Source organism: Podarcis tiliguerta (genome assembly GCF_965153285.1).
Source record: "Podarcis tiliguerta genome assembly, chromosome: 5".
In the NCBI taxonomy this organism is placed as follows: Eukaryota; Metazoa; Chordata; class Lepidosauria; order Squamata; family Lacertidae; genus Podarcis; species Podarcis tiliguerta.
The window spans coordinates 32,592,052-32,611,960 of record NC_139538.1 but is presented as its reverse complement, the minus strand read 5'-3'; the positions used below and the strand labels follow the sequence as shown (position 1 = coordinate 32,611,960).

At 42.5% G+C, this 19,909-nt stretch overlaps 1 long non-coding RNA gene across 1 annotated transcript in view; it reads left to right on the top strand.

Moving 5' to 3' along the window:
- LOC310678724 overlaps window positions 1–17,373 on the top strand; it is an 89,961-nt gene extending 72,588 nt beyond the window's left edge. The window contains exon 4 of the long non-coding RNA XR_014511895.1: window positions 17,252–17,373. This is a non-coding gene — a long non-coding RNA (uncharacterized lncRNA). The remainder of the gene's footprint in view (window positions 1–17,251) is intronic.
- The last annotated feature ends 2,536 nt before the right edge of the window (window positions 17,374–19,909 follow it).

Here is a 19,909-nt window from a genome sequence, read left to right as displayed (position 1 = left end):
TTCGCTCTCACAAGATGTAGTGATAACCACCAACCTGAATGTCTTTAAAATAAGATTAGACAAACTATTGGGAGATAAGGCTATCAATGGCTACTAGCTAGATTCCTACTGAGAGGAGCTGGAGATGAACTCAGAGTGTACCAGATATCAGTTTGTTCCTTCACATGTCACATAGAACATTGCTGTTCCACCCAGAGAGTGAATAATTGACTGGGAATAATAGTGAAATACCTGTGTTCACCATTTGGTGGCTTATGGTTTTCCCCTCTCAATTTCTACAGTGCTGTAGGAATAGGTATCATTATGCAGAGATTGAGTCTTCCAGCCAATATATTCCTATACTTTGTCATTCTATGACATTTTATTCACAGAGCCAAGGCAGTATATTTTTAGTTACTTGCGAATTCATCTTGCACTATGACTTAAGTAGTTCTGGTTCCAGATTAAGCCAATTATGACTCAGTAGCCTCAAAACTGGGTATAAAACAGCACATTATGACATTATTGTTGTAGTTAGCACAACTAAAAGGATCTGAATTTGTCACAATGAAACATGCCTTCAATTACATAATCAATAGACACTCAATTGTAAATTTGTAGTGCTTATTATTTATTTGGATAGAGGCAGTTTGAAATCATAAATCACCACTGCAGAGGGTTCCATTCAATGCTCTCTGAAAGGACACCAATGGCTAATTGCCAATGGAACAGGTAGAGGAATTCCTCCTTCCTGTTTTAGACAAAGGGAAGTAAGGCAAAGACCATTAGCACAACCACTGTGACCTCTTTGTGTTCCTCAGAGGAAGAGTTACAGCAACTCTAACAAATGCCTACAGAATGTCAACTCTGCTCTTTACCTTTTTATTGAAATACCTACACCCCTTCCTTTCTAGCCATGAGCTATAACCAAGGTTTGTTGTAAAGAAGACACTCAGTTTCATATATATAGAAACATATTGCTTAATGATTGTTCTAAACCAGGGGTCAGCAAACTTTTCCAGCAGGGGGCCAGTCCACTTTCCCTCAGATCTTGTGGGGAGCCAAACTATATATTTTTTTTTGGGGGGGGGATGAATGAATGAATTCCTGTGCCCCACAAATAACCCAGAGATGCATTTTAAATAAAGGACACATTCTACTCATGTAAAAACATGCTGATTCTCAGACCGTCTGCAGGCCGGAGTTTGAAGGCGATTGGGCTGGATCCGGCCTCCGGGCCTTAGTTTGCCTACCCATGTTATAAACAGCTAAACCCAAAGTGGTTTGCTATATTTTATGAATAATTTGTATTTTCAGCTTTACTAACTAGATATCTATCCTGCATACCAATCCTAAGCACATTTACTTGAAAGTAAATCCCATTGATATCACTAAGTAACATACTTAGACTATCTACCCAAAGGCTAAAGATAATTAATTCATTAATTACCAACAATAATGTAGTACTAACATAGCTATCTTTGCCCTTTTAATTAAGGAATGAAGTATAAGAATGCTTTTGTGCTAGGAAGCTCTAATTGTTTTTTTCCAGCATTATCCCTGAAACTTAAAAACAAAAAAAAGTGCTTAATTATCTGAGCATTTATGTTAGCTTAGCACCCAACAGCAACACATCTGCCTGCACCCACATGATTGTTTATGTTCACAAGAAAATAGAATCCAGCCATTTTCAGGGTATTAATTTGGTGCCAAAATGAAAAAAGAGAACTGCTATTTCTTTCAAATTAGGAAGTGATACTAGCCCTATCCATTCATAAGTCATGTATAAAGTGCACATACATAGTGTGTAGAGCCCTGATATTGCACCTGATTTTTTGTTGTGCATAGGAAATCCGATGTGTTAGCTCCTGCTGACAAATAAGGATCCATTCAATTCAAACACCTAATCAGGAGCATACTAGGCTTTCTTTACAAACAGCTATACACCACACAAGAATACGGTGTGATGTCAGGGGTGAGGCTAAACGTGCAGCCTTGCTCCATGCTATACACCTTAGGAATGGGGAACCAGGTGTCCTCCAGATGTTGCTGAACTACAGCCACCATAATCCCTGACCATTGGCCATGCTAGCAGGGGCTGATGGGAATTGGAGTTCAACAGCATCTGGAAGTCTACAGGTTCCTCATCCCCGTTCCATATCCTATGCCTTACATGTGAGTAGCTCATGATCAGAGCTATTGGCTAGTATAAATGTGCTAATTAAATTCAAACTACCGTATTTTTCGCTCTATAAGACGCAACAGACCATAAGACGCGCCTAGTTTTTGGAGAAGGAAAACAAGAAAAAAAAATCTGAATCCCAGAAGCCAGAACAGCAAGAGGGATCGCTGCGCAGCGAAAGCAGTGATCCCTCTTGCTGTTCTGGCTTCTGGGATAGCTGCGCAGCCTGCATTCGCTCCATAAGATGCACACACATTTCCCCTTACTTTTTAGGAGGGAAAAAGTGAGTCTTATAGAGCAAAAAATACGGTAACTTTTTTTTTGGAACACAGAAAACTGCTTATATTTTGTCACACTGTCATCCAGCTTAGTAGACTCTTGTCCACAAAATTTACTACTCTGTAGTAAATTGGCTAGCAGCAATTATAATTCTTTTTTGTTCTCGCTCAGTGTTCTTTAGTTTAGTGAGTGACAGTGGCTTTCCAAGGGTTCTATCAGGGGTTTTCATGACCCTACGAAGAGAGGCCAAGGACTGGATTTGGCTAAGCATGTGCTCTGCCACTGAGGTATGGTCCTTCCCCATTCAGAAGAGCTGCCTTACTTACATTAACTGAAAACCACAGGAAGTGCAAATAGCCACAAGCTCATTCAACATGCTTCCATGAGCTCAGGGGAACTGTTGACATTTCTTCTGCTCTTGAAAATCTGTTTCAATAGCAAATTTCTATGTAGCATAGGACAGAGGTGGGAGGTTTGGCAGTGGTGGGAGAAGCAGTTGTTCAAGAAACACAAAGCTAACGTTCTCTTAACTTACAAACCATGTTTCAGAACGGGGGGGGGGGGGGGTTGGATCCTGGCCCAGGATTTTAAACTACCATTAATCATACATTTTAGTTTCCTTCCAGACCAAAAATGCATTTCAAAAAATGGTGCAAGCCATGTTTAAGGGAATTCCAGTTGAACCAAAAAGACTGAGGTTGGAATCCAATGAGATCTCCTATGTGTTTTTCAAGGCTTCCAAGCTTTCCTTTCCAACCCCCTTGTGCCTCACAAGAAGGTGCTCCCAAACTCTTGGGAACTGTGGAAATGGTCTCTGATGTGGCACACAGGATTGTGAGCAGCAGCAGGAATTAGAAATGCTTCAGAAGCACATGTGGGTGCTCACAGATCTCTTTAGAACCTGGCCTGAAATATTCACTGCCCATATTGATGACCTGCATGCAATCAAGAAAACTTTTCCCACTCTTCACTCAGTACAGTAAAGTACAGTAAAATCCTTTACTCAAACAAGTCATGCATGGCAGAAAACATACAGAAAAACCATATTGATCACACCATACTGTGACAGAGCCTCTGAAGTGCTGGCCCCAGAGCTTTGGAAAATACACCCTGTGGCGATCCAGCCAACTCATTCACTGTTCTCCATTAGAAATTTATTGTGGTTTGAGGACCCGATCCCCGCTTAGTGAAATGAAGACACACAGACACATAATATAAGTTTAATGGGCAAGAAAAGGCCACAACTTTATTGATTACAGCAAGTGAAAAGGTATTGGCTTAGGCATTGGATCACGACAATTGACTCCACCCACTCGAAGAAGGGTGAGCCTAAAAAGGGGGTTTATTCACCAGTAGGTGGAGCCTGTTGATGCTAATACAACTATAAGCTCTCCCCTGATGTCACCGAGGGTCGTGCCATGGCCCCCCGCCACACAGGCATCAGACAGGATCCACGACCGCCGAATTCCTTTAACGGAATACCCAAAATTGAAGGCGTAAGCGATAGCCACACCTAGCCCTTCCACACACCACAAACACATTCCAATGCCTAACCTACCCACCAATACCAAGAAAGTTGTGACGATTGCTACGAGGTAGGCGAAAAAACCAAAAGGCCTAATGCCAAATGGAAAAATTCCTACCAGGCCCCCTGGACAACCTGGGCGACCAACCTAAGGTCCATAGCAAGGCCAAGAGGCCTGGCGTGCTCTGGTCCACGGGGTCACGACTAAACAACAACAAAAGGCCAAGAGAAAAACCAAAACCCTGAGCTCTAAGGGAGTGGAGGGTGGGTGACTTGCGATGGGAAGGCGGAAAATGAGGCCGCATGGCTGGCGCAGCAGCAAGTTGAGCTGCAAACCCCGCCCCCTCCAAGCCACTCGATTGGGGGCTTACCTGTGGGCGAGGTGCGCCAGCCAGGTGAGCGGGGGGAGCAGGAGGCAACGCCCCCTGCATGAGGCAGACTTTGGGTCCCGCCCACAACCCCTCCCCTCTTCACAAGAGGAGAGGCTTTTTAAAAGCATATCATTTCAATAGGATTTACATGTGAGAGTTCTTCTGTTTTCAACTGGATTTCACATTCACAGGCAGTCACTCAGGTATTGAAAGCATGGTTTGAGGGGTTACAGTGTTATATGTATGTACCAGTGTCTGCCAAGCTCTCTCATTGGCAGTGGGTTCAGCACCTGTGTGACATGACCCTGTGCACATACAGTGATGTGCACAAAGGGATTCTCCCTGTGAGGATAAATCTACACATTGTTTTTCTTGGGCAGGGAGAGGAGGGTGTGCTAGCTGACTTTACCCTGCAACTCACCCCCACCCCTATATTTTTAACCAAAAGAACCAACACCGTATTGGTTTTTAAAGTAGAGTATTCAAGAGTGGTATCCGATAAGAGAAAGGATGTTTAAGCACATGTCCCCCTTTTAAATCTGTGGACTCTTGAAGAAGATGGACTTCCTTAGTTTTCTGTTTCTTGAGGTTAGACAAACAGTATTCTCAGCTCGGCTTTCTCCTCTTTAGTGCCAACTGGCTCTCCATGTTTTGGCAGTTAGTTGAGTTGTCACTCTCAGTTTAGCACATTTATCTTACCTGCAGCAGCCCAAGCATTTCACACCTGATCAGCAGTTGTGCCCCTATAGTACATTTGGCAGCTTAAGCTTAATCCTGGGCTGGCCTGCTGCAAGAGTGAACTTGAGGAGCCCCTTCTCAGCACACCCACGGCTCCTGAGAACTGAAGATAAGGATGTAATGAAGCTGGAATAACACAATTTGTGGTTTTTAAATGTGCACCACTACAGAGCCTCTTGACAATGGAGAACTACTAAAAGCATTAAGGTAGTTGAGATGGGGAGTGGGGATACTATAGCATATATCACAGCACATATATGTGTGTGTGTGTGTATAATTTAACAAATTTATAGACTGCCTCATAACATAAAGCCATCAGTGTACAAGATAAAACATTTATAAGAACAGCACAAGGAAATAGCAACAATACAGCAAGTCACCATAATAACTTTTCATGAAATATCATTAATTCTTTTTATTTTTTAATCATAGAATTTAGAAATATACCAAGATGCTTTGTATAGCTTAACAAATCATATTGTATTTTACAGAAGGTGTGTCAAACTTAAATTAGCTGGAGAGTAAACTTAATAACTAGCAAATAACTCGTCTAAATTCAACACCTAACTCTCTTTCCATTTTCCTTCTTCTGTGTAGCAAAACTCTCCTGACTACCAAAAAATTATTTTCTAGTACTTGCAGTAAGGGTCAGGATCTGTTGTTTTCTATTCACCCTTAGCAGAAAGGTGATGTGTGGGATGTAATCCATTGGTACAGCCAAAAGCAACATTCCTTATTTCCCTAGAGGGGGCACAGGCAGGGGGACATCCAGTCAGTGCAACTTCCTGTTCCACTGGTCTGGAGCATCCTCCCCCTGCATGTGATCTGGGAGATGGGCTGACTCCATAAATGAGCCAAGTCATGTCACCATTTTCTCAGTCTACTTTGTCTAGCTTTACTTGCTCTCTTACTTGTTGGTCTTTTGCTGCCATGTTGCTCTCCTGCAGCCATTTTGTTATCCTAATGTAATTTTGCTATCTTCTGACTCTCAGCCAGCAGCACGAGTTCAGTTTCCCTATGAGATAAAAGTTTCTTTATGTAACTACCAAGTAAAGCCTGCCTTTCAGGAATCGTATAGTGAACTGAAATGTGAGTAATCTTTTTGTTACTTTACTCAGAAAGACTCTTGTGTCTTTATTCTTTTGTTGTTGTTTAGTCGTTTACTCGTGTCCAACTCTTTGTGACCCCATGGACCAGACAGGCACTTCTGTCTTCCACTGCCTCCCGCAGTTTGGTCAAACTCATGCTGGTAGCTTCGAGAACACTGTCCAACCATCTCGTCCTCTGTCGTCCCCTTCTCCTTGTGCCCTCCATCTTTCCCAACATCAGGGTCTTTTCCAGGGAGTCTTCTCTTCTCATGAGGTGGCCAAAGTATTGGAGCCTCAGCTTCAGGATCTGTCCTTCCAGTGAGCACTCAGGGCTGATTTCCTTCAGAATGGATAGGTTTGATCTTCTTGCAGTCCATGGGACTCTCAAGAGTCTCCTCCAGCACCATAATTCAAAAGCATCAATTCTTCGGCGATCAGCCTTCTTTATGGTCCAGCTTTCACTTCCATACATCACTACTGGGAAAACCATAGCTTTTACTATACGGACCTTTGTTTGCAAGGTGAAGTCTATGCTTTTTAAGATGCTGTCTAGGTTTGTCATTGCTTTTCTCCCAAGAAGCAGGCATCTTTTAATTTCGTGGCTGCTGTCACCATCTGCTGTGATCATGGAGCCCAAGAAAGTAAAATCTCTCACTGCCTCCATTTCTTCCCCTTCTATTTGCCAGGAGGTGATGGGACCAGTGGCCATGATCTTCGGTTTTTTGATGTTGAGCTTCAGACCGTATTTTGCACTCTCCTCTTTCACCCTCAATAAAAGGTTCTTTAATTCCTCCTCACTTTCTGCCATCAAGGTTGTGTCATCTGCATATCTGAGGTTGTTGATATTTCCTTTATTCTTTTAAGACGGAATAAAGGGGACACAAGGAAATAATCTTAACTAAGAGATTCAAATGAATCTGCAAAGTAGCTTCCAGCTATATTGGGAGGAAACTGCTCTGCTACATCACTTCATTAGCGTGAGTGAAGGAAGGATAATACTTATTCAATATATCCTTTCCTACTATCTTTAACATTCCCACATAGTGTCATTCCCTGAATACACAAAGTATCAGTTTCTGTCTGGGAGAGAGATGGAGAAATCATTAACACCATGATGGCCATTTCCCAGCTTCCAAAAGGTGTAAAATCACCTGATGGTTGTGACTGACTTGTGATTGGTGGGACGCAGCCAGCTTTCCGTCAAAACCCACCTGGTTCAAAAGGGCCCTTTGTCACTCCATGTCCCTCAAAGTCCATCATCTCACTTGACTACCAACAGTGCTACTCTTGTTAATTTCTTGAAGCAACGTTCTGCCTCTTCATCTGTCCTCTCCCTTTCTCCATATTTATTCTGAATAAGCTTCCTATAATTTGGCTGTTGGTGCCTTGGGAGTATTCGTGCCAAAGGTCTAAGGATTATTCTTACCCTCCTGTGCCTAGTCATGCTATGAGTGGGGTTAGTTAGGGAAAAGAAAGCTGCAGTGGTCTCTGGAGAGAGACAGGTAAGCTGGGTACTCTCTGCTTCCCCTTGTAAATTGAGTAAGGCTGGATTGAGAAACGTAAGCTTCATTAGGCTCCGGTGAGAGAGAAGCGAGCTGAGTGCTGACTCTGGTTTCCCTTATAGGTACAGTGGTACCTCGGGTTAAGTACTTAATTCGTTCCGGAGGTCCGTTTTTAACCTGAAACTGTTCTTAACCTGAAGCACTTTAGCAAATGGGGCCTCCTGCTGCTGCCATGGCGCAGGAGCACAATTTCTGTTCTTATCCTGAAGCAAAGTTCTTAACCCAAGGTGCTGTTTCTGGGTTAACAGAGTTTGTAACCTGAAGCGTATGTAACCTGAAGCGAATGTAACCTGAGGTACCACTGTACAGGCACACCTCAGAGATATTGAAATAAAGTGAGTCTCTCTCTCTCTCTCTCTCTCTCTCTCTCTCTCTCTCTCTCTCACATACACACACACACACACACATATAGTTTCCCAGTGCATATAAAAGTTACGTTTACACTATACTGTAGTCTGTTAAGCCAGATTCCCCCCTGAAACCTGCCTCTAGCTAGCTCCACTCCCGTGACCAGAAGTGGGGCAGTGGCGGGGTGCAGGGTGCGGGGAGCTTCCTTCCTCTGGAAGTGGCTGGGCTGCTTGCAGCTGAGTCTTCGCGAGGAACAGTATCTGCAAAGTGCAATATGTATGTCTGCATTTGCCTTGGATTCCTGGAAAGCATTCCAGGGCTAGAGGGAGTCTAAAGGGTAGAACGTAGCCTTTGGTATGCCTAGTCTGGAAAAAAGTAAAAAGCTTATTTACCCCCTTCAATTTCAGAACCTTTCACTTCCTTGTCTCCTGCCCATGGAATCCCCAAAGTCTCCGAAGTTTTCCAGTGTTCTGCCATCTGAATTGCCTGCCAGAATTGTTTTGCTTGCGAAAATGGTTGTACTCCCCCCAAAAAACTGTACGCGGTCATACTCCTCAAACACCATGGGCATCCAAATCTCTCTCCCCACTGGCTATGTGCCTCAGATGACCAAAATGTCCAATGTTTACAGCTTCTGGGATTTAACCACAAATATATGGAATCCTGAGCTATGTCTTCATGAAACAAGCAGGTGAAAAGCAGGCATATGATGAAGCAATTTCAGTGAATTCTGGGATTAAGGGGGAAAGCATGCACTGGATTTTAAAAGGCAATGCAAACATTGGGGCAAGAGAGCACCCGCAGAGCAGAATCAATAAATCAAACCTACTGACTCCTCCCTGCAAATAGCAACTGAGGCTTTCGCCCCTCCAGCTGAGCTTACGTCTGGTTTCAGACACTTGAACATTTCCAGAAAAGTGAGCATTTGCTGTGGAGTATTGGCAAGTGAGGAAGAGTTAAGTACCCTATAAATTATCCTCTGCAAATGTTCCCATCCCCACAGAAACATTACAATGAAACTATTTCTGCTGCCTTTTTTTTTTGTAGGAGTGAGAGCACTTGAGTTCTGCACATAAATGCAAAGTCACAGCTATAGAACTATAGAGCTATAGATTTCCTGGATCAAGAACTTATTCTTCCTTTGCCAGCCCCCACATATGAATATCCCTTTCTGTTCCACTTTGAGCCTTCTACAGAGAAGAATTTTATTTCATTTAGATAAATAGAAGGGGCGAGGGAGGGAACTGGTTGGCTGCAGTGCCTCACATACATTTAGTATCTTCTCAGTCTATATTGAGGCTGCGGCATGCTGGGTATTTTCCAAAGCATTTCATGAGAATCAAATTTGACAAGGCTAACTCGCAGGAGCAAAGCATTTATAAATAGGCAAGACCAAGAATACTTTTCCTTGTCCTTATTCATTCATTGGAAAGCCTTGGAATGATATTATTATAACCAAACAGGTGGCGTTATCACTTGGGAGGCAGCAGCAATCTAAGTATGTCAGTGCCCCACAAGGCAAATTACTAATTATAATTTGCTTTGTTAATAGCAAATGGACTCTGAGATGGAGTCTGCTCAAACACATTCACTACCATCAGGCTTAAGCAGTACCAATATTAGCCTACATTTAATTCAGGAAGTATTGTGCATCAGCATTACTGGTTTGCTGAAGGAAGTCAGGCATTGTTAAACCATTTATAAGGACAGAGACTAAGGTCCAGGATCTATTGTATCTTTAAAAAAACACCATTGTCTGTGAATAACAGAGGTAGGAAATAGCCTAGTTCAGATAAATGGCCCTGCAGCCTCCGTGTAAAGTCTTGTCTGTGTGCCAACTCCTTAGATGTTTGTTAGCTTGTTCACCTTTCTTCTGAACTTCCTGCCTCTCTGCTTCTAAGTTTTCCGACTTTCTGTTTTGTCCACCTGTCTGGTTGCTGCTGCTCTGCAACCCTCTTTCAGTCTTCTTGAGTAGTCTCTTGACCTTGGACCCAGGAGTGCAGTTGCCTCTGCCTTCCTAAGCTCTGCCTAGACCCTTCTAAGTGATCTAACAGGGTGCTCCATTCTAATTTGATTCTGTATGCATTTAAAGCCAGACTCCCACTTTCTGAAACACTATGCAAAGTGAAGCATAGCTAGTCTGTGAAATTTATGCTTACATTATCTGAATTTTGCAGTGTAGTTCTCTGACCAAATACTGTTTACAAAAATGCATATATTGGGGGAAAGTTGCAATAAAATGAAGACATTAGTGAAGATAACATATAAATTTGGGGGGGGGGGGAATTGCTTGAAAAAAATGGTTAATCAAAACTGCATATAAAAATGTGCTTATTAGAAGGAGTTCACAGTAAAGTGTTGAGTTTTCAGTAAAAAAAGTTCACAAAATGCTGCAGAATTTAAGACTGAAAAAATTGAGTGAACGCAAACTGATTCTATCCCTAATTCTGATCAAATAATTCTCAACTCTGTGGTGCTCATGTGCTCAGTACTCTATAATATGTTCTGTCCTGTCTAGTTCTGATAAAACACACTCAGTTCTGGTTGCAGTATATTACAAAACAGCTGTTTGGTGCAATAATCACATGTAAATTTAAAAATGAGGGGGGCAGGGCAAGGCTGTCTCTACCCTCACTAATTACTAACCCTACTATTGTAGCATTTCTGCCTGGTAAATTCATCCTTTACCTTCTTCAGTTTTCTCGGTTTCATGACGCTACTTTTCTATCTTCTGAAAATATATTTTGTGCTTGACGTTTGCCTCCCCCAGCCGTATCCATTGATAAAGGCCCGATTGTTGCAGTGACACACAAAACCCTAACAAAATAAAAATAAAAATTTGAATATAGGTTACTGGGTGTTTGCTAGGCAAGGAGATCATGCATTCTTGTGTTTCCCTGCACATCAATTACTTTAGCAGGTTTTTTCTTTCTCAAAAAGCAAAGTGTGCTAGGTTTTTAGGAGGCACTTTGCACATATTTTCCCTCAAGCAGCCCCAGATCATAATTTCTTCCTGCAGCTGGGAGAACATGACAAGGCTTTTCCCAGAAGCTTGTCACTGTTGATCATTTTCTCAGCCCAGATGGGGCTCACTCTAGCAGAAGTGCAAAGCACTTGCTCCCCATGGAACCGCAAATGTTGTCTTTCCAACAAAACTCAGATGCATTCCTTTCATAGCTATGCACAAGCGGCCGTCACTCTTTGCCCCTGCTGCCACTCTTTTGTCTCTCAAATGTTCACTTTCCTTTCTTTCACTTTTCTAGGAACAAAGTGAAATTCCCCATGTAAATCATAAGGTGGCCGACATTATATATATGATAAATAAGATGAACATATTCCAAAAGGGACAGGCTTTTCTTCCTATAAGAATTTTTAAAGAGACAGAACCACCATCCACCAATGTGTCCCATTGAGAACTGAGCTGAAATTTCTCAAACTTTTTTTTTTTTTTGAGAGAGAAATTGAGATTTGTCTTTTTCTAAAAAGCAAAGAACACTTCACATAATTTTCTCCACCATTTTTTTTTATGTTGCGGGTTGCCATCACCGTCCCCCAAACACCCTGGAATGGCACTAGGGGCATGTTCACACGACCACTTACTACTCATCCAGTTCACTCATTAGCCACAATTAATATCAGTCCTTTAGTTTATTGGCAACTGCTGCGTTCTTCTCAAATCATTTTCAATTTGACTTGAAAACATAAGCTGCTTCCACTTCCTTCTTAAGAAAGGTGTGTGCGTTTGAGACATCAGCTGCACCCGCACAGATGAGCACACATCGCAACCTCATCAGTTGGAGCTGTGGGGGGGGGGAGAGTTGCAGGGGCAGGGAAACCCAAAAGGCCATGTGGGTCACATGAAGACATTTCCGCCCCCTCTCTGATTTGAACAACACTGCACAAGTGTGACTTGAAATGCAGTGGGAGGAGGTGACCTCACTGCATTTTAAGCTGCTGGTGTGAATCTGGCATTTCTGCGAATGCAGCAATAGTGGTCTGACTGTTTCTGCTACTTGTGGCAGTAGCAATTGGTGTGTGGGGGCAGAATGAGAGATAGGAAAAGAGAGAGAAGCTCTGTGGCAGCCACTGCTGATGGTAATGACTGAGAAATGTAATGAAATGATGTGCCCCTACCCCGTGTAATTTATCTGGCTACAAATAGGGTGGAGAATATCAAGAGGCTATTTGCTCACTGCTTTAATTGACTCACATAGTACTTCGAGGATGATTATTATGACTGCACCTGCTAAAGCTCTGTCCATTTTGGTGCCTAGCACCCCAAAAAGTGAACTTTTACAACCTCAAGCTCCAAATGCCTAGTAAGAGTAGTTTATTTGTTTATGTTTCTAAACAAATGTTCCTGCTGCCACATATTTGCTTCCCCACTCCCATGTTGTGGAAGTAACTTCCATTGTGTGTTTGTGTTACATCATTTGCAGATTCCAAAATATAACTTTTGCGCCTCGCCCTGCAAAGACATGCACAAGCTGTCCAGCATTGCAAGTCAGTGTGTCTCACTATGGCGGGGGATGGCGGCAGGCGGGATGTAAGTTCCACTTTGGATATCACAAAGGAGCATGGGGAAGAGGAAAGACATTTGCCCCTTAGTCAGATTATTTGACAGTCTGAAACTCGGTCACTTTTGAGAGTAAATGGAATATAAAAATCCTGGGAACTGTAGTATATGAAAGGTATTGGGAATTGTGGCTCTTTGGATGAAAACTACAGTTCCTGGGATTCTTTTTTTTGTCGGGGGTGCTTTAAATATATGGCCTTTACCTTCAGTATCAAAAGATATGTAACCAAGGGTAGCCAATGTGGTGCCCACCAAATGTTTCTTGACTATAACTTCCTCATCCATGGCTATTGCATAGCTGTCAAGCGTCCCTTATTTGGAGGGACAGTCCCTTATCCCAGTGCCATGCCCCGCTGCTGTCCCTTATTGATGGATGTCCCTTAAATTTCCTGTGTTTCAAAGGAAGCAGCTCCTCTCCCTCCCTCCCTGCTGGCCAGGGAGGAGGAAGGCTCCAACTGTGTTGCTTGGCTCCGCCCCCCTCCAGCCTCCTCTCACCAGCCTCAGCCCCCGGGAACCCCTCCCTGCCGGGACTGGTGGGAGCTTCAGGCCCTTCTGCCACCATCCTCCTCGCAGCCGCCGAACTGACCGTCTCTGCCTGGGGCCTCCCCTCTGCCCGTCACCGCCGCTCCCGCTAGGCCGTACTGCGGCTGTGCCGCCAAAGGACCCGAATGAGATGGGCAGCCTGGCATGGTCTATGAATTGATGAGGAGCCTTGAGAGGACAGCGAGGGCAACCATAGATAAAGTAGTTCAGAGAGAGGAGGGAGAGGAGGAGGCGGAGGCGCGGGCAGGTGTTCCAAGGGCTACAAGGGAAGGACCGCAAGCGCTTCTCCCATAGGTTTGTAGTGGTAGACTAGCATAGATGGTCTGATCTGCGGGTTTACTTCGGGCGCTATTCCCCCCCCTTCCTCCCGCCCCACCTGATGGAACTGAGAGCTGCAGATGGAGCATGAGAGAAAAGATACAGAACTGCAGCAGCATCTTCGTAGATTGGACTTCGTTTTGCGCGAAAAGTGGTTGCTGCATGTAGTTATTTAATTGCAGTGTTTCATTGGCTGGTGTCTTGAGCAGCAACCTCTGGAAACGAAGGGCTAAAAACTGGTGCTGCTCTCCAAAATTATCTGGTCTCTTTTAACTGGTTGACTAAAATCCCTTATTTTTTTTGCTGCTGGTCCCTTATTTTCAAGGCTGCTGGTCCCTTATTTTCAAATCTGTAAGTTGACAGCTATGGGCTATTGGCCATGCTGGCTGGGGCTGATGGGAGTCGTAACAACATCCGGTGGGCACTTTATTAGCTGTCCTTGATAGGAAGTGAGTGATAGTGTATTTTTTCTGTACTAATGCTGTATTTCAGCTCCATTAAGGAGTACCTTCTCCTGTAAGTGAGACAGTAGCTCAGAATCTGTTCCTAATCAAAATTAGCTGGTCTTATCCGTCAGCACATTAATGAAATGAAACAGGTACTGGCTTCATTCATATGCTGAAGCCTGAACTGAAACTACTAAGTTTACCACTATCTCATCTTCATATACTGTTATCTCATGAAAAAGTTATTTTGTAGAATACCAACATTTTCATTACCTTTGTTTTTAATCTCCGTTCATCATCAGAGCTGATTTTAGGTATTAGGCGCTCCCATTGCAAAAATCATGCCAAAGGCAAGTCAGTCTTACATTTTCCATTTCAAACACCATCACTTTATCCATTAAAACAAAATTATATGTGCCTATTTAATTTGTTCCCCTAAATGCTATTTTCTGACTATTATAAAGGATGGTGATACCAATTTTCAACTAAATCGGCTACATCTCCACAATTAGCAATTAGAGCTTCTGTTCATCAGTGCAGGTTGTGAGAAGATACGGTCTTTTGGAGCAATTTTGTCTCATTCAGTTTGCTCTTAAAACAAATGGGTTCTTCTTAGTGATCCATTGTTGCAGACACCTTAGTACAACCTGCTCTATTTAATATTTGGCTAATTTTCAGTAATGTGAGGCATGTTGGAGGGTGTGCATGGGGTGGCAGAAGCATGCATCTTTCTAAGCAAAGCCCCGTTGTATTCAATGGAGCTTACTCACAGGTTCGTGTGCATAGGATCTCAGCCTGTGAATGAGATGAAGAGCTGGACTCTGAAAGGCAGAGGGAGAGAGAGTGTTACCTGTCTGCACATAGGCACTTGAACTGGAGAGATGTCACTGGAAGGAGTTCAGAGGGTGATTAGCTGAAGCAGAGAAAGCAAAGTGGGAGCTCATTGGGCAGGTCAGTGAAGTAGATCTGCTGTTTTTGAGCTTTCATACAAAGAGAAACTGGCTGGCTTGGGTGAGTGATACACTCAATAAGCTTCAGGCAACAGGGCTAGGCTAGGGAGCCCTCTGAGTCAGATTCTATACACATCTTTGACCATTTCACTAGTACTCAATCTTCTTTGCCAATATGACCTGATTACTTGTCTTCAAGCACCTATTCTTTTGATTGTAGATGTATCTCACATGTAGGGTCAGCCAGTGAGTTTTCTGGGCAGGGAGGCAGATTGAGGACAGACAGAAAATACTTTCCCACATAACACATTATCTTTTCGCAATACGTTGTGATGGCTACTGGCTTGGGTGGCTTGGAATTGGACAAATTAATGGAGGTGGGCCAATCTAGGAGATATTAGCCATGACAGATAAATAGAACCTCTGTGTTTACAAACAGTATATCTGAATACCAAATGCTGAGTAGTGGATGCTAGGGACCTGCCAAGGAGGAGAATGCTGGACTACATGGATCAGCAGAGAAAGTGTTAGCTGGTTCATAGGCTATTCCTTCCCTCACAAACCATATCCACATTTTGAGGTAATCTGTAGAGACAGTACCTGGAGCTGCGCTTCAAGAGGACACCAATTTGCATTTATGAGAAGCTGCCTTTGCCTATGTGCAGAGTGCAGATCCTGTGGCTATATACCCAGGTAGTGTTTTCTCATGTCAAAATATGTCGTGTCAGTGTCTACAGCTTGAGCTTTTAGGGGAATGGCATCTGTGGCAAAATGTCTTGTGCTGGCTGTGCTGAAGCTTGGCATAAGACAATCACTTGAAAATCTCAGCAGTGTGTCAAAGGCTCCAGGGAACAGAATAAGGCATAGCACAACAGTGCAATCCTATGTATGTCTGCTGAAAGAGAGAAAGAAAAAGAGGAAGCAAGGGGGAGAATTGATAGAATAAAGTTGGGGTGGCAATGAAATAATTCATTGAAATGATATAAGTAGAACAGTTCATTTATCAAGACAAGACAAATCCTAGAGCTGGCCCTATAATTAGTTCTTTAGCTGTTATGGGTTTTTCTTTATTCAGTAAATGCATGCATAGTTTGCATAGTATAAATAGGGATTTTATTTATAACTCCCAAGTCTCTACACTCAAATAATATTGGCTTCCTGTAACTATTTAGTTTAATTCTGCGCAAACCTGTGTAATACAAAAGACATAAAAATTAGTATTTATACTATGGCTCTATAGCCTTTAATGATGTTCTAGTTCTAGAGATTTCCTCTACAGCAAGGTCAGTTGTGCAGCTTTTGCTTAAATCACTTTAATTTGTTAGAATATATTAAATAGCTTCAGTACAATGTTTGGACTGTAATATTAGACTTTGTCTCCATTTTCATTAAATTGATTAGTTATTTAATATGAAAGCAGAATAATATGATTGCACTGGAAATCCCAAGAGATGGATTTAATCTCTTACTATATTGGTGGGGGGGGGAGGGGGGATATAGGCAACTGCAATTTTCCAGAATATTAACTGGTAAAAAAATCAGCAAAATAAAGATTTGTTATACTAAGTAGGGCTGAATGAGATGAGATTGGGAGGGAGAGAGAGAGAGAGAGAGAGACTCTCTTCTTCTGTCACAACTGTTGAGTTTACAGGTTTTGCAAATCTTTGTATCACTTTACAGTGCAGTTTCATACATGCCTCTTCAGAATATCAGTAAACCAAATTGAGTTCAGTGGGGCTTAATGACAGGTAGGTGGGCAAAAGACTACAGCCTTAAAAACCTAAATGCATCCAGTGTTTTCTGCAAGCCAGCCACTGAGTTGGTCTTCAAGCCAACAACGGTAATGAAAACTCATTCCAGGTTCTCCACCTATCTGTCTATCTACTCCAACATTTATAAGCTGCCTTTCGAGTCCCCCAGGAGGTTAGTCAGACCACTGTTGACTACATGGTTAAGATATAAATTACTGGACAAGGAACCTAAGCAACTTTAAGTCTTGGGATGGGAGGACATTGATAGTGATTAGAGTTGGTTTAAGTTATTTGCTAAACAGAGAAGAAAAAGAGAGAAAACCACCCTGAATACTGTGTTGACAGTCAGAATGAAAACTTGTGTGTTTGTGTGTGTGTGTGAAAAATACACCGAAATATTTAGAATGTAGTGAAATAGCTGCTAAGTAATTGAAATGTCAATAGTTCTACTTTAGTGAAGTTGCAAAATTGCCTTCACATATCATTGATTCAGATTTGAAAAGAACTGTGTTGATGGACAAAACGTTCAACCAAATGGAAGAAGTAATGGGAACAAAATTGCATTTACACAGATATTCATGTGTTTTCCTTCCAGATGTCTGCAGTAAACTTCCAGTTTTTGAATTGCCTCTAAGACTAATCCAGCTATCTGCCAGGCAGCAATTAATTTTCTTGTGCTATGTTGCTCATGCAAAATACACTTCTCAAAATAAACAATTCCTTGTCCAAGAATTGACTAGATGAAGCGAACAAAAGGAAGGCTTCAGCATTCTTGTGGTCAGACTACTAGCAGCCCCTGAAAAGGGTGCACAAATATTAAAAGTATTTTGCCCTTACGCCATGCATTTTCTTATCTTGCTTCTAAATTGGAAGCTCTGAGCGCTACTGAATCATTGCTCTTTCACAGAAGTTCAGCTGAATTCCTGTACTTTAGGGAGATAGGCACCTTTTGTATGCATTTTGCTATGTTCTAAGCATACTAAGGGACATGACATGTCAATGTGAGGAAAGAAATGTGCAGTTTTAATACCAATTTTTATCAATACTTTGCACTGAAACACTTTTTAATTGACTATTGCATGGTTACTTGAATAACTCTTTGAAGTGTCCACTAAAATACATTGGTGCTAATTGAAAGATCGGCAAAAAATTAACCCTGTGCTTTAAAAAGCAGTATTCTTTTTAGATCACTTATATAGAAACACTTTTTTATTTAAGGTGGGGAGGCTAACATGCCTCCATAAAAGGGGCCTGAATACCCCCCCTGCAAATTCTTCACTCCCTCCAAGACCCTAAAAGGTAAAGGTAAAGGTACCTCTCACCGTTAGGTCCAGTCGCAGATGACTCTGGTGTTGCACGCTCATCTCAGTCTATAGGCCGAGGGAGCCGGCGTTTGTCCGCACACAGCTTCCGGGTCATGTGGCCAGCATGACAACGCTGTTTACCTTCCCGCTGGAGCGGTACCTATTTATCTACTTGCACTTGACGTGCTTTCAAACTGCTAGGTGGGCAGGAGCAGGGACCGAGCAACAGGAGCTCACCCCATCACGGGGATTCGAACCACCGACCTTCTGATCGGCAAGCCCTAGGCTCTGTGGTTTAACCCACAGCGCCACCCGCGCCCCCAACCCTCCAAGACCCTACCAATATATAATTCTCTCCTTAGCTGATCTTCAGGAAACAGCTGAGGGTGGGGGCCAGAGGGAATGTCCTGTGTGTAAAGCATGTGGGGTAGTCACATCCACCACTGGTATGTGGTCTACTGGAGGTTGGCCGAAGAGGGCCAAAAAATTGAGCCAAAACAGATGAATGGTGATAGGCACACTCCATATGTTAAAACCATACCCTTAGAAAGGTGGAAGAATACAGCTAAGGCGATCTACACCTTTTGATACTGCAGTTTTGTTCGGCTCTTTTCAAAAAAGTCAGTTTTCCTGCGATCTGAAAAGAGAAAACACAGGAGAACAATGCTTTGATGGCAATGTCATGTAGAGTTGTAAAAAGTGAGGGGGGGGGGATGTGTTTATTCCTGTGTAAATGGATATCATGGAAGCACTCCCACAGTAAGGGAATGGACTGTCCCATGTTATTTCAAGTCTTCAGCTCTGCTGGAGTTTTAATTAAGATTTTCATTAAAAACATATTGAGGTCAGAGCTTAGAGCTCAATTAAAGTCAATGGGATAAATGAAATGATGTACCTGAAAAGCTGCAGGTCTGAAGAAGACCAAATATGGGGGGAAATTCACATACAGCAAGCTGATGTGATTTTCTTTATGTTGATGCAGGATTTAAATAGGTGTTTACTATTACTTTTTTGTTCACATATTCAAGCAGATTGACCTTTAAAAATTATATTAGTGTCCAAGGTCATACTTTCTTGCATTGCCATTACTGTAGACCCCAGAAAAGATATTTGTGTACATGGATCACTATGGTATAAGTAATAAGTAATAGCCTTAAATAAAGCCCATACCATGATATTAAACTGACATCATAATCAAATACATCTTAAATGTATAGCTTAATTGGCGTTTCTCTGACCTCAGGACTGGATTGATAAGATATTTCTTTCAAATGTAAGAGAAAGAAGGTAGATCAGTGATGGCCAAACTTGGCCCTCCACCTGTTTTGGGACTACAACTCCCATCATCTCTAGCTAACAGGACCAGTGGTCAGGGATGATGGGAATTGTAGTCCCAAAACAGCTGGAGGGCCTAGTCTGGCCATCACTGAGGTAGATTATCTGTATTGTTGATGAGGAAAATATTCAGAAAGAAGGAGCAACTGACATGAAAGCAAAGAATCTTTCTTGAACTGAAACTAAGAAGCTAATCCTATACACGTTTATCCTGTGGGAATAAGCCCCACTGAACATGATAGGATGTTCTTCCAAGTAAATATGCTTATGATTGTACTGCACAGGACTATAGAATGAAATTAAAAGTTTAAAATAAGATTTTAAGGCATTGAGATAGATATAGATATAGATATATGCAGAGCAGCTATATCCACCCCCATTTTTCCTATCTTTTTCTGCTATGCTGTCCAGGGATGGGCATCTGATACAGCCAGCTTTCAGAACTGGGTGATTAATGGAGGCACATAGGACTGGATCCCTCTGAGATTTGTGGGTGGGCTGTGATGTGATTGACCACATCAGAACCCATTTCAACCAGTGTCACACTGAGGTTTGTGCTGCCCTGTGGTGAGAACAGCTGCAGGACAGTTGCATACTTAAAAGTTTAAAAAGAA